Source organism: Schistocerca cancellata, chromosome 9, assembly GCF_023864275.1.
Source record: "Schistocerca cancellata isolate TAMUIC-IGC-003103 chromosome 9, iqSchCanc2.1, whole genome shotgun sequence".
Taxonomy (NCBI): Eukaryota; Metazoa; Arthropoda; class Insecta; order Orthoptera; family Acrididae; genus Schistocerca; species Schistocerca cancellata.
This window is the reverse complement of record NC_064634.1, coordinates 213,543,873-213,558,917: the sequence shown is the minus strand read 5'-3', so window position 1 is coordinate 213,558,917 and position 15,045 is coordinate 213,543,873.

Here is a 15,045-nt window from a genome sequence, read left to right as displayed (position 1 = left end):
GGCAAACTGGCTGGCACTGACGGCGGCGGTGCACAAATGCTGCGCAGCTAGCGCCATTCGACGGGCAACACCGCGGTTCCTGGTGTGTCCGCTGTGCCGTGCGTGTGATCATTGCTTGTACAGCCCTCTCGCAGTGTCCGGAGCAAGTATGGTGGGTCTGACACACCGGTGTCAATGTGTTCTTTTTTCCATTTCCAGGAGTGTATAAACCGTCGCCACATCCGAGAAACAACAGAATGATCCACATTAAGCCATCAGGCTAAAACAGTTTGCGACTCTCCTGCTTCCTTTGTTTCTGTGGCCCCCTACCGCAGAGAGTCTGTAGGCACCTGCCCTGTACCATACTGCACCGTAGATTGTGTACACAGCGACTGTGAATGTGGGGCTACCCAGCAGACACTAGCTCGTTTCGTATGTGCCCAGACGTAATCGTTGGCACGGTTGTCGGTTGACCGGAACGGCATCTTCCGTGCTGAACACGATCGTACGGACGTCTGGTTGACAGTCTGTATTATTCTATCGTGAATTAGACACAGGGAGGGGAAACAGCGGTTTGTTGCTTCAATTTTGGACACCGGTGTACATACGCACATTAATGACTAGGATTAGGCTCTTTGTATGAATCCAATTACAGGTGGAGAAAGGTAGGTAACTGGACGCCGTGCTAGGAAGCTGATAACTTCTGAAGACTACCCATTTTATTTTCGTATAATAGTGAGATATTCCTTTGAACAGAGAGTGAGGCGCTCTTTGTTTCCTATAGTATCGGACGTGTCAATCACAGATTACGTAGCGACCTATTTGCTTTAGTGAAGCAACTGACTAATGATTCTTTCGAGTCTCAATTCCGTCGTTACTGCTAGGAAGACACAGCCTTATTGCACCACTTTTCGCTATAGGCTGAAGTGTACACATTATCTGACGTTTGGACATTTTTTTAGGATTGATTACCTCTTATTTTTCATTAATAATGTTCTTTTATTAAGAGCGTGTGTGAAGATGCCTGTGACTCTTTCATTAAACATGCGTGATCGGATTGCGTTTTCAGTTCAATACAGGTACATCAAGATTCACAATACATCATAACTTGTAGATCACAGCTTTGTTGGACTACACATTTCAGTAGATCGTTTTTAGTGCATAGCACCTGCCACTTGCACATTGTGATGGTAAGCGCCACGCTTCTGGCGATGTATCAGTGTACACAAAGGCATAACCTCTTAACCCACAGTGTGTATCGATAAGATTTATCTGATTTCCAAAGATTGTATCTTCTACAGGAATGATGAGAGATTGTGGTGGATTTTCACTTACCCACAAGACTACACAGGCTTATCCGATTTTAGAAGATTATATCGTCAACTTGGATGCACGTACAACTATGATTTATAAGAAAACTTTTGGAATCAAATATCATTTTCCTTTCACCGATGTTCGCCGCCAACAACATAAGCAGTCAAACGATAGTCATACTTGTCCCACTCATTTACAAACATGTCTTGGGTTCCTGCATCCTCTGCTGTTGCTATATAGCGTCGCAAATATTCGAAAGTTGTTAGTTCATAAGGCACATATAGGACGTATTAAAATAAAGGAAAAAAAGAGAAAAGAAGAAAAGGAGAAGGAGAGGAAACGACGAGTGGAGCGACCACCACAATATATCTGCATACTACCAGTGCCGACGGCGCACTGCCGCTAGACCAGCATATCCGACATGTATATAGATTGTTCGTCCATTGGCTGTGATATTTGAGTTTGTGAGTATCCGAATTTGTGACATATATGGCCGTATCCTTTAACTGCATTGACTTCGACGCTTAACTTATTTACACCGCCAAGGTGGAGTAAGTTTCAATTTGATACGTCAACCGGTTCATGAGAAAAAGACACAATTATGAACTTGATACTGCTAACCTCCCCTGAGCAAAAGGAATCTTAACAATCAGAGGGATAGACAACAGAGTTATGAAAAAAGTCTTCCGTTTTCACTGACTAGGTAGGGAACTATAGAAAGTAGGAAAGGAAAGGAGATAAGTAAAGGAAAAAAAAGAGGAAAGGAGAGGAAAAATGGAAAAGCTAAAGAGAAAATAACATAAGGGAAAGGGAAAGAAAATGAGGAGAAAAGGGAAGGAAATACGGAGAAAAAGAAAAGGAAAGGGAGAAAATGTAAGGGAAAGGAAATGAAAAAAGGTAAAATGAGATAGGGAAAAGAAGGAAGGGAGAAAGAATAAGGTAGTTCAAGAAGTAAAAGGAAAGCAGAAAAGAAAAAAAGAAAAGGACAAAGGAAAGAAAAGAGGGAAGGAAGAGAAGGAAAACGAAAGAAAAAGAAAGAAGGGAAAATGGAAGGGAAGGAAAGGAAGAAAGGAAAAAGGATAGTATCAGAAGGAAAATAACAGAAAGAGGAAAGAAGAAAAGGAAAAGAAGAAAGGAAAATAAAAGGAAAAGAAAAAAGGGGGAAAGGAAAGAAAAGGAAGAGAAGGCAGGAAAGAAGGAAAGGAAAGAATACTTCTGGTGACATTAGGTGACATAACAAACTAATGAAGACAGAAAAATCTCAGCGTGTAGTTGAAACTGAACTGTACCTGTTGAAACGGAGAATGCAAAACAAGTTCTGTACCTATGTTACTTCCACCTCCACTCGACACACATTGGATGATGCACGAGTGAGGGAGGTAACGGCAGCAGGGAGACCACATGATTCAGAAACTTGCAATTGGCACCAAGGTCATCTTTTAGTTACGAAGTGAAAGCTGAAATTCTTCGCAAATTTTGCAATTTTCAGTACTCGTCCACGTACAAATTTGGTATTGTGAAACCAGTTCAATCTTTTTAAAACATCGTGCATTTTCATATACGGAGTTCAGAACTTTTTTGAGAGATAGTTCTTTTCCTGACGATAGCTAGTGAGGATGTAAGCGGAACCTTGTAATTTTTCACTGTGAGCATTGTCCCCAACAAGTTCTATTCGGTCTAGATAACCATAACGAAGTATACTCGTAAACAACTGACTCAGTGATAGCTGCTCTATCGTGAAGAGGGTGCTCCTGTCACCAAAACGAAGGGACTAGTAAGACGTGACCTGTGACAGGGATGTGCTCGTACCTTGTACTAGCTGTCACCATTCCAACGGAGCACAAATGGACACGATGAGCAAGACTGAGGTATGAGCGTACTCGAAGGCTGCAAGATAATGGGTACCTAACTTGTGGGGCACACTAAATTACGCAATCGCTAGGACACGCGCCTTTTCACGCGGCGAGGTGCGCCGTTGCTGTTAATTGAAGTGTTATTCCACTGCGAGCGCCGTCCTCTCTGTATAAGTCATATAACATCAGTTTGAAAATTTATAAACTGTGGTTTGTTAATCATTAGTCATTGAACCCAAACGTCTCAGACGCATGCTGGTAAGAATAACTTGAAATTTTCTGACATTTCTGGTTCAGACGAAAAGGAATTCTGGCGTATTATCATCTGCACCCAATAATATACATTTGGCCATAATTCGTAAACCCTGTTAATCTTTTGGATACAATATCAGTTTTCCCTTAAATCAGCATTTAGGTGCCCGAAATCTATTCAAAAGTATTTTAAGCTTGCTCCTGGTTTCTGATAGGCAATTAAAAAATTTGCCGTCATAAGTTAGTCAACCAACAATAAAACAATTGCTTCTGAGAGATGTCGTTACTATCCCTGATCAAAACAATTTCAATATTGTTGTGCTGTACTGGATATTCTTATGAATGGTGTTCAGATACTGTACGAACAACATCACTTTAAGCTCATGCTTTGAAAGGATCGTCCAAAAATGTCCAGAAATTAGTTGGGTTAACATTACTATTCTCTGACCGTTTAGAACCAGTACTTGTAAAACCACATGAGGCTATGCTTCCCTCTTGCCAACAACACACTGTCCAGAAATGTGCTGGATGATTCCTCATGTAGGTCCTTCTTTTCGAGGCTCATCAATTTTTTGACTGGTCTGACGCGGCCAGGAACGAATTGCTCTCCTGTGCAAACGTCTTCATCTCCTCGATTATTTGTTGGATATATTACACTTTTTTCCACCCCACACCTTTTTATCTGTGCGGCTCCCTCTAGTACCATGGAAATTATATCCTGATAACTAAAAACGTATCTTATCATTCTGTACCTTATTTTAATCAATGTTATCCAGATATTCCTTTCATCTACATCTATCTACATCTATACTCCGCGAGCCACCTTACGGTGTGTGGCGGAGGGTACTTATTGTACCACTATCTGATCCCCCCTTCCCTGTTCCATTCACGAATTGTGCGTGGGAAGAACGACTGCTTGTAAGTCTCCGTATTTGCTCTAATTTCTCGGATCTTTTCGTTGTGATCATTACGCGAGATATATGTGGGCGGTAGTAATATGTTGCCCATCTCTTCCCGGAATGTGCTCTCTCGTAATTTCGATAATAAACCTCTCCGTATTGCGTAACGCCTTTCTTGAAGTGTCCGCCACTGGAGCTTGTTCAGCATCTCCGTAACGCTCTCGCGCTGACTAAATGTCCCCATGACGAATCGCGCTGCTTTTCGCTGGATCATGTCTATCTCTTCTATTAATCCAACCTGGTAAGGGTCCCATACTGATGAGCAATACTCAAGAATCGGACGAACAAGCGTTTTGTAAGCTACTTCTTTCGTCGATGAGTCACATTTTCTTAGAATTCTTCCTATGAATCTCAGCCTGGCGCCTGCTTTTCCCACTATTTGTTTTATGTGATCATTCCACTTCAGATCGCTCCGGATAGTAACTCCTAAGTATTTTACGGTCGTTACCGCTTCCAATGATTTACCACCTATGGCATAATCGTACTGGAATGGATTTCTGCCCCTATGTATGCGCATTATATTACATTTATCTACGTTTAGGGAAAGCTGCCAGCTGTCGCACCATGCATTAATCCTCTGCAGGTCTTCCTGGAGTACGTACGAGTCTTCTGATGTTGCTACTTTCTTGTAGACAACCGTGTCATCTGCAAATAGCCTCACGGAGCTACCGATGTTGTCAACTAAGTCATTTATGTATATTGTAAACAATAAAGGTCCTATCACGCTTCCTTGCGGTACTCCCGAAATTACCTCTACATCTGCAGATTTTGAACCGTTAAGAATGACATGTTGTGTTCTTTCTTCTAGGAAATCCTGAATCCAATCACAAACCTGGTCCGATATTCCGTAAGCTCGTATTTTTTTCATTAAACGTAAGTGCGGAACCGTATCAAATGCCTTCCTGAAGTCCAGGAATACGGCATCAATCTGCTCGCCAGTGTCTACGGCACTGTGAATTTCTTGGGCAAATAGGGCGAGCTGAGTTTCACATGATCTCTGTTTGCGGAATCCATGTTGGTTATGATGAAGGAGATTTGTATTATCTAAGAACGTCATAATACGAGAACACAAAACATGTTCCATTATTCTACAACAGATTGACGTAAGCGAAATAGGCCTATAATTATTCGCATCTGATTTATGACCCTTCTTGAAAATGGGAACGACCTGCGCTTTCTTCCAGTCGCTAGGTACTTTACGTTCTTCCAGCGATCTACGATAAATTGCTGATAGAAAGGGGGCAAGTTCTTTAGCATAATCACTGTAGAATCTTAAGGGTATCTCGTCTGGTCCGGATGCTTTTCCGCTACTAAGTGATAGCAGTTGTTTTTCAATTCCGATATCGTTTATTTCAATATTTTCCATTTTGGCGTCCGTGCGACGGCTGAAGTCAGGGACCGTGTTACGATTTTCCGCAGTGAAACAGTTTCGGAACACTGAATTCAGTATTTCTGCCTTTCTTCGGTCGTCCTCTGTTTCGGTGCCATCGTGGTCAACGAGTGACTGAATAGGGGATTTAGATCCGCTTACCGATTTTACATATGACCAAAACTTTTTAGGGTTCTTGTTTAGATTGTTTGCCAATGTTTTATGTTCGAATTCGTTGAATGCTTCTCTCATTGCTCTCTTTACGCTCTTTTTCGCTTCGTTCAGCTTTTCCTTATCAGCTATGATTCGACTACTCTTAAACCTATGATGAAGCTTTCTTTGTTTCCGTAGTACCTTTCGTACATGATTGTTATACCACGGTGGAGGACATCATATCTGATCAATCCACTAGTTCTGTAACAGCTCATCTTAAAACGCTTTTATCTTCTATTACAGTTTCACAACAGTCCATACGATGCTGTGCTTTATTATTAACAATTTTTTGCTCAAATTACGGCCTATATTTGATTCAAGAAGACAGACTAACGCGACGAATATCAACTTTTAATGGACTGCTACAAATATATTCATCACTTCATATACGATGCCTTATTTTGCTTCCAAGGCATCAGAATTGCTTCAGCTGATACACTACATGTGAAGTTTATCGCTAATCACATTTCAACAGTTCCCATTACTTTCGTCTTTCTTTGATTTACTCTTAGATCCTATTCTGTGCTCACTGGAGTGTTCATTAGACTCAACAGGATCTATATTCCCTCCTTATTTTCTCTGAAACTAGCAATGCCATTAGCACAAGTCATGTTTATATCTTTCCAGCCTGAATGGTAATTCCACACTGTATTTTTTTTCTTAAATTTTCTTAATTTCTTCGATGTATTTATTGAACAGTAGGGTGAAAGAATGCATCCTCGTCTCAGAGCCCTTTTAACCGTTCGCTCATGCTCTTTCAATTCTATGGTTTCCTCTGGATGCTTGCACACTTTGCACATTATCCGTCTTTCCAATAGCTTATACCGATTTCAAACATTTCACTCGATTTTACGTAGTCCATTACATTTTCTGTGTCGACGTCTCTTTTGTAAGTGTCTTGATTTCTGTCAGGTGTTACTTCCATGTCAAGCGCTACGATATAACAGCCTGAAACTTCCTGGAAGATTAAAACTGTGTGCCGGACCGAGACTCGATCGGGACCTTTGCCTTTCCCGGGTAAGTGCTCTACAAGTTCTGGAAACATCCTCCAGGCTATGGCTAAGCCATGTCTCCGCAATATCCTTTCTTCCGGGAGTGCTAGTTCTGGAAGGTTCGCAGGAGAACTTCTGTGAAGTTTGGAAGGTAGGAGCCGAGGTACTGGCACAATTGAAGCTGTGAGAACGGGTCGTGAGTCGTACTTGGGTAGCTCAGATGGTAGAGCACTTTCCCGTGAAAGGCAAAGCTCTCGAGTTTGAGTCTCGGTCCGGCACACAGTTATAAACTGCCAGAAGTTTCGTATCAGCGCACACTCCGCTGCAGACAGAAAATTTCATTCTGGCTAGAACTGCCTGTTCCCCGTCTTTGTCTTTCCTATAGCTAACCTGATCGTCGCTTGACATTTCCTTAGTTATCTTTTGAATGCTTCTGTGTCTTGTCACCAACTTTGATGAGTCAGCGGCTAAATTGGTTGAGCCATATTCCTCGCTCTCATCTACCGTCCTACCTTTGGGGATACGTAGGTGGCATATTTTCCGAAAGTGTTATTCAATATCTCCATTGTTACGGGATTCTTTTCTCATTTGGGTTTTGGGGAGAGGACTTCCAGCGCGAAGATGACCACGAGAAAATGACTGAAAAGGCCAATGGAAAGGTTACATTCTATGAGTCTGAGCGTTGAATGTCAGAGGTCTAAATATGCTACGGAACCACAAGTGCAAACGTTAACCTAGATATAGTAGGAGCCCGTGTATTTAAACATAAATAATGTAAGAATTTTTGATGAGAGAAATGTAGGATAATGTCAACAGAAGGAGACAGTGGCAAAACGGAGCTATGGTTTCGCTAATAGTTGGAAAGTAAGGAGAATCTGATTTACTGTAAACACAATCACTACGAAACTAACACCAACAAGAATTATTCAAGTAGTCATGTTGACGACGTAAGATGAAAATGAAAAGAAAGGGTGTAAGAGAGTATCAATCGGGTAACTAAACGTGCGAAGGAAGATGGAAATCTAATTAGCACGGGGAGGGGAGGGGGGGGGGGGGGGGGGAACGATGTAGCAGGTGAAGCAATGAAAGGCAAGACCGTAAGAGAGTCGATAGCAGGAATGAGATAGTAGTGCTACAGGGGCAGCAGAAAAGTAGGTTGACTACTGGGATTAACTAACGATTTGGTGGTATACATTTCTTGTCAGATGACCCGGCTTATCCATAATTGACTCATCAGAGAAATCTGCAACAAGTGATACAGTTGGCTATTTATGTTAGTTATAAATCAATTTTCGATACTTGAGAGAACCCCTTCACAAACGATTGATCGTAGGGCCATGACACTTTATGGATTTATTTAAGGACATGCAGGAGAGAAACTGCGAATAAACCACTGAAAGAAGACATTTTAATTTCTATACGAGAGAGTAACATTAGTTAACTGGAAACCATTTTTACGTTCCAGACTACAAAGGTTGCTCAATGTGACGGACATTTTCCTCCACGGCTGGCTGGAACAGGACTAAAGATTGCTCTACTGCTGCCCCATTCACCTTGTACAGACCCATGTTGATTTCCGCATCTGTAATGTATCAACACTAAGTCGCCGTACCAGTACCGGCGCCCAACGGCAGGTCATCATGCTGTAACTACTAAGAGCACAAATGCTGCAACGCACAGTCTGAACACCATTCCTATAAAGATAGGTACCGATAGGTTAAAATAATTTCTCCACTCACTCAAGTAACAAATAACTAATTTTAACCACCCTGTAGAGCCTGTAAAAAATTTAAAGCAACACAGAAGAGTAGCTAATTTGAAGTCAGAGATTTGAGAACAACATTAAAGGCTTTCCAAATAATGTACCGAACGAAGTGATGCAGTGGTTAGGACATCGGACTCGCAGGCAGCGGTCCAGACTCTCGTGCTGTCATCCAGATTAAAATTTTTCGCGATTTTCCTACGTCACTTCAGGCAACCGCCGGAACGGTTGCTTTTAAAGAGCAGTTTCAATTACTTTCCCCACCCCAGAAAAATCCCGAGCTTATGCTTCGTCTCTAATGAACTCGAACTCGACGGGACGTTAAACTCAGTCTTGTTTTTTTTTCCACATAATGCAGAATAGCAAGAACAACTACTTGAATAATTTAGAATTCACTCTGAAAGAACATTACCTAGCGTGCAAAAGGAGAATACCAATAATACTACAAACAACAGAATTAATTTAAACTAGATCAATGCTGAGAATTACAATTCACAATGTCTAAGCAAAATCCATACGTATTATACACTGAAGCGCCAAAGAAACTGGTATAGGCATGGATATTCAAATACAGAGATACGTACAAAGGGAGAATACTGCGCTGCGGTCGGCAACGCCTATATAAGACAACAAGTGTCCGGCGCAGTTGTTAGATCGGTTACTGCTGCTGCAATGCCAGATTATCAAGATATATGTGAGTTTGAATGTGGTGTTACAGTCGGTGCACGAGCGATGGGACACGGCATCTCCGAGGTACCGATGAAATGGAGATTTTCCCGGACAATCATTTCACGAGCGTACCGTGAATATCAGGATCTGGTAAAACGTCAAATCTCCGACATCGCTGCGACCGGAAAATGATATTGCAGGAACGGGACCAACGACGGCTAAAGAGAATCATTCAGCGTGATAGAAGTGCAACCATTCCGCAAACAGCTGGAGACTTCAATGCTGGGTCATCAACAAGTGTCAGCGTACGAACCATTCAACGAAAGGTCATCGATATGGGCTTTCGGAGCCGAAGGCCCACTCGTGTACCGTTGATGTTTGCTCGACACAGAGCTTTATGTCTCGCCTGGGCCCGTCAAGATCTATATTGAATTGTTGATGACTGGAAAGATGTCGCCTGGTCGGACGAGTCTTGTTTCAAATTGTATCGAGCGAATGGATGTTTACGGGTAAGGAGACAACCTAATGAATCCATAGACCCAGCATGCCAGCAGGGGCCTGTTCAAGCTGGTGGAGGCTCTGTAATGGTGTCTCTGTAATGGTGTGGAGCGCGTGCAGTTGGAATGAGATGGAACCCCTGATGCGTGTAGATACGACTCTGACGGGTGACACGTACGTAAGCATCTTGTCTGATCACCTGCATTCATTCATGTCCATTGTGCAGTCCGACGGACTTGCAATTCCAGCAGAACCATGCGACATCCTACACGTCCAGAATTGCTACAGAGTGGCTCCTGGAACACTCTTCTGAGTTTATACACTTCCACTGGCCACCAAACTCCCCAGACATGAACATTATTGAACACACCTGGGATGCCTTGCAAAGTGCTGTTCAAAAGACACCTCCACTCCTCGTATCTAACGGATTATGGACAGTCCTGCAGGATTCATGGTGTCAGTTTCCTCCAGCACTACGTCAGACATTAGTTTGAGTCCATACCATGTCGTGTTGTGGCACTTTTGAATGCTCGCGGGGGGCACTACACGATATTAGGCAGGTGTATCAGTTTTTTGAGCTCTTCAATGTACAATCTATGGGTGTTCCACATATCCTCCTAAACTATAGATTAAACTTGAACAATACTTGGTACACGTTTCACTTACTGTCTGGAGAGAAACGCTGTAGGGGTAATAACTTCCTACCTCTCAAAGGAGGTAAGAAGGCGGTGAAGAAGATCCGTAGTCCATGACGCTCAAATACTTAGATTTCATTCATCCAATATTTGAGAACGAGAGCATTTACTCTCTTGCATGAAACTTTACACATAATTTCAAACTTTTACGGACCTTTTTCTCGCTCCTAGCCTCCAAAATTCATGAAAAAAAAAACAGTTTATCGCTTCATACGTGTTCGCTGTTCATGCAATAGTATTGCGGCGTTAGACACGACGTTTTTGTTTATTACTCTTTTATCTCTAACTCTATTAGCTATACATTTTGCAGCTAGTATTCTCACATACCATATTAGCATATACAACTGGATGTATCTCCAAAACTATTAATTGTACGACACATAGATCATGATATATGACGTCATAAACACAGAACTGCTTGAAGAATTGCCGCCTCGTGCTTGATGTTTTATTTACTGCGTCTTTAGTACAAACTCTGTTCCTGCCACATTTCATAGACAGTATCTACATATAGTGCTGAATGTACCTGGAAGATTATATCATTGTACAGCATATTGTTCTGTAGACATGGATATTGGGATGCGTGAAAGCAAAACAGCGTGAAGTTCACTAGAGATTTAAACATATGTGCATAAATACGCCGATCAGGAAGAACATTCTGAGCACCGATCTACTGTAAACCGTTCCAGACGATAGCTGCGTCACCTGGCATGGAATGACTACTCGTCAGACACACGCAATGTGCATGTAGTATCAGTGATCGTGCTGTTCGTGTGTAGTGTAACCTCCCCACAAAATTTTGAAAGGACAATAATTAAATGTTAATGGGAATCGTGTTAAACGTAACCTCCCAGCAAATTCTTACAAGACAATACAAATGTTAATGTGAACAGAGCCAATTGTGATTTCCCAGCAAAAATAAAAAGAAATGCGTATGATAATGAAAACGTGCCAAAAGTTATTTCCCCACAAGATTACTGAATAATAATGACCCTAATGTTGTTGAGCTCCCACAAAACATCGTTAAATTGAAATAAAAGTGACTGTACCTTCGCTACAAAAATATTGAAAAATAATGACCCAATGTAAACTCGACACAAAAATTGAGAAATGAACAGTCAATTGTAATGATTTTTTTCGTTTTTAATAACGATTGCTTTGAAAACAGAATTATTAATGGGGCGAACAAATTAATTACAATTGCAATACATTATTAGCTGAGCGCAATGCTGCTTCATTACCTTATTTAACAATATACCTCGTCCTGAATCGTGACCAGAGACCCATGTCGACCCCCGCCGACTCCTCACACACTACTGTACTGACTGACTACTTGCTCTCACGACTCGCTACGTACAACAACAGCGTCCAACTCGGAACTGCACACTCGATCGGTTAAGCGCAGACTCGCAACGATAAATAACTCTCTGGTCAGAGATTCTCTCATGGCTCGCCATCGCTGTTACTGAATACATACATGTTTCATAACCCTCCACTGGGGGGGGGGGGGGGGGGGCAAAAATTTGGCAGCGATGGTGAGTCATTTGGACTTGCCATGAGCAACAATTTTTTTCATAATTAATTACCTTTACAATTACAGAATATATACAGATATCGTAAATATAGTGCACATGCACTGAGTGAAGGACATATCAGACAAAGACAAATTATATACAATTAGTACAAAACATATTCACAAATGGCAAAAGTGCATACGCACAGTAGTGCAGAATATATCAGCAAATGACAAAATGTATATACAATGGGTAACAAATGACATAAGTGCATACGCACTGAAGTATTAAACATATTAGGAAATCACAAAATGTATATAGAATGAGTATAAATCATACTAACAAATGACGAAAGTGCACAAATGCACATACAATCAGTAGAAATCATGTTAGAAAAATCAGCAAATCACAAATGTATATACAATAAGTAGAAATCATGTTAGAAAAATGACAAAAGTGCACACGCACTGAAATTCAGAATATTTCAGCAGATCGAAAAAATGTATAGGCAATGGATACAAATCATATTAACCAAATGACACAAGTGCACATGCACTGTAGTTTAGAACATATCAGCAAATCAAAAACTGTACATACAATGAGTAGTAATCATGTTATAAAATGACAAAAGTGCACACGCACTGAAATTCAGAATATATCAGCAAATCACAAATGTATATACAATAAGTAGAAATCATGTTGGAAAAATGACAAAAGTGCACACGCAATGAAATGCAGAATATATCAGCAAATCGAAAAAAATGTATACGCCATGAATATAAATCATGTTAGCAAAAAATGATTTTCACTATGTTACAAGAATTAGGATAGAATAGGGAAGGATTGCATCATGGTTGTAGCACTTTAGGTTGCACACAGCTGCACTGAAAGTCCATATCTTTCCACAGAAGTACAACACCAAGTGAGACAATCTGAAGTTCTTTTCCCATAAGTGTTTATCAGCGTAGCCAAGACACTGAAATGTCGTAGTAATCTTCCATGTTATCATTTTGGCAGTACTTCAGGTACACCAAGCAGTGGGACCATAATAACGTCTCCATCGCTCACGGTGGTGGACAGCGTGTCGTGTCAACACCACGCTTTTACGAGGCACATCAACGTAGAATTAGTGCAAAACCAAATATAGTGCTCCATGATCACGAGGATATACAGGACAAATGGATATTGCAGTAATTCAGGGTAGTCAGGTCAGAAGGTGAAGGACATTAAGTCACATATTAGTCTTCAATGAAAATTACACTAGTCTAACAACTGATTTAAGTAATTAGTGGCACTCATCGCCCTTTTACTGAACATTTCTGTACCATGTATAAAGTATTACAGAATAATGTTCATAAATCATCTGATTACAGTGAACAGTGGCATTCATTGGCCAGTTACAAAGCATCATTTTTTGTATTATTAAGAAGTCATTATTGAAAATCAGTTAATTACTGTCATAGCATTTATACATAATTAATAATCATGGGCACCATAAGTAATCTTATTACAATAAACAGTGGCATTTATTGGCCAGTTACACAGCATTATTTTTTTTTGTATCATTAAGGAGTCATTACTGAAGTGACATACTATTCAGAGCTGATCAGTATTATTCAGAATTCTCTTAAACTAGTCGCATTATTTAGGACTGGTAATTACTTTGTTTGCTTTTGAGTAATTGCTGCAAATGAAAATGTGTAACGTCATTCGTCATGAGTCAGCTGTAGCAAGATTATGAAACAAGGCAGTATATGTGATCACATTTATAAATGATAGACACAACTGGGTAAAAAAATGCAAGTACTAGTACAGGTTTAATAAGTAACAGGTTTAGTAAGTATCATGAAAAGCTTCTCCTGGAGAAAATACAAAATGGACTATTGAGCTGAAAGAAGAAACGCATACTATGCTGAAAAGTAGTGAACTTTGAATTAACAGGTAGTGAAATGTGTATAAAAATGTGTTCCATAGCTGTCCCTTCCAAAACCTTAATTCATCCTACTATGTAATATAACACATACTGTCAAAACGAACTGCAACAAATACTTCAATAACTACATAGCATAAATACACAACTTCAACATCATCCTCATCTGTAAAGAAAAAACTTCATTATCCATCACTTCATTATCTATATTATCATAACTCCATTATTATCATCACCTGTAAAGAAAAAACTTCATTATTCATAGTAGCATATTCTTCATCATTATTCATCACCACTCATTATCATCTACAAAAAATCACCTCATTATTCATTATACAATTATTCCTTATTTCTATCATATTTCATCACTAAAACTAAGATGTGTAGTTCTGTCAGACAGCCTGCATCGATCGCCTCGTATTCTGAAAGAAAAAATTAATTAAGACTGCTATTCTACGATGTGTACAGTATATTCTTGTTAATGCTTGTCAATCCTGATCCATTTACTCTTCATCACAAGGTATTGCATTATCTTTCGTTTATTCCGTAGGTGAAATTCCCATTTCTGTTTAATTTATTTCCTTTACACGTTATTTCTTTCTGAATATGATGAACAAAGATTAATGTCTTGCATTTAAATGATATACCCATTACATAAAAACTGGTTTATAGTAACATAACTGAGCATACAGCATAACATGACAGAAAACGTAATATGTCAAAAACATAGACAGTGTTCAAAAGCAAAATGTACACAGAATATCATAATGCAGCAGCAAAAAAAGTAAAGTAGTCACGATGTTGAGATATCATAAGGCAAAAATGTCAAAGTCAACTGGCGTTTGTTATATCTTAACTAATTCATAGTGCATACAAACAAAACAGGAAAACAATCATACATACAAAAACATGGAAAATGTGCATGGTCTGATGTGTAAAGACAAGAAGAGCGACCTGCTAACCTTACCTTGCCTGGCATTTGCCAAGAAAAAATACGATAATCATCAGTAATTACTCATGTGAATATAATTGCATAAGTGGTCATA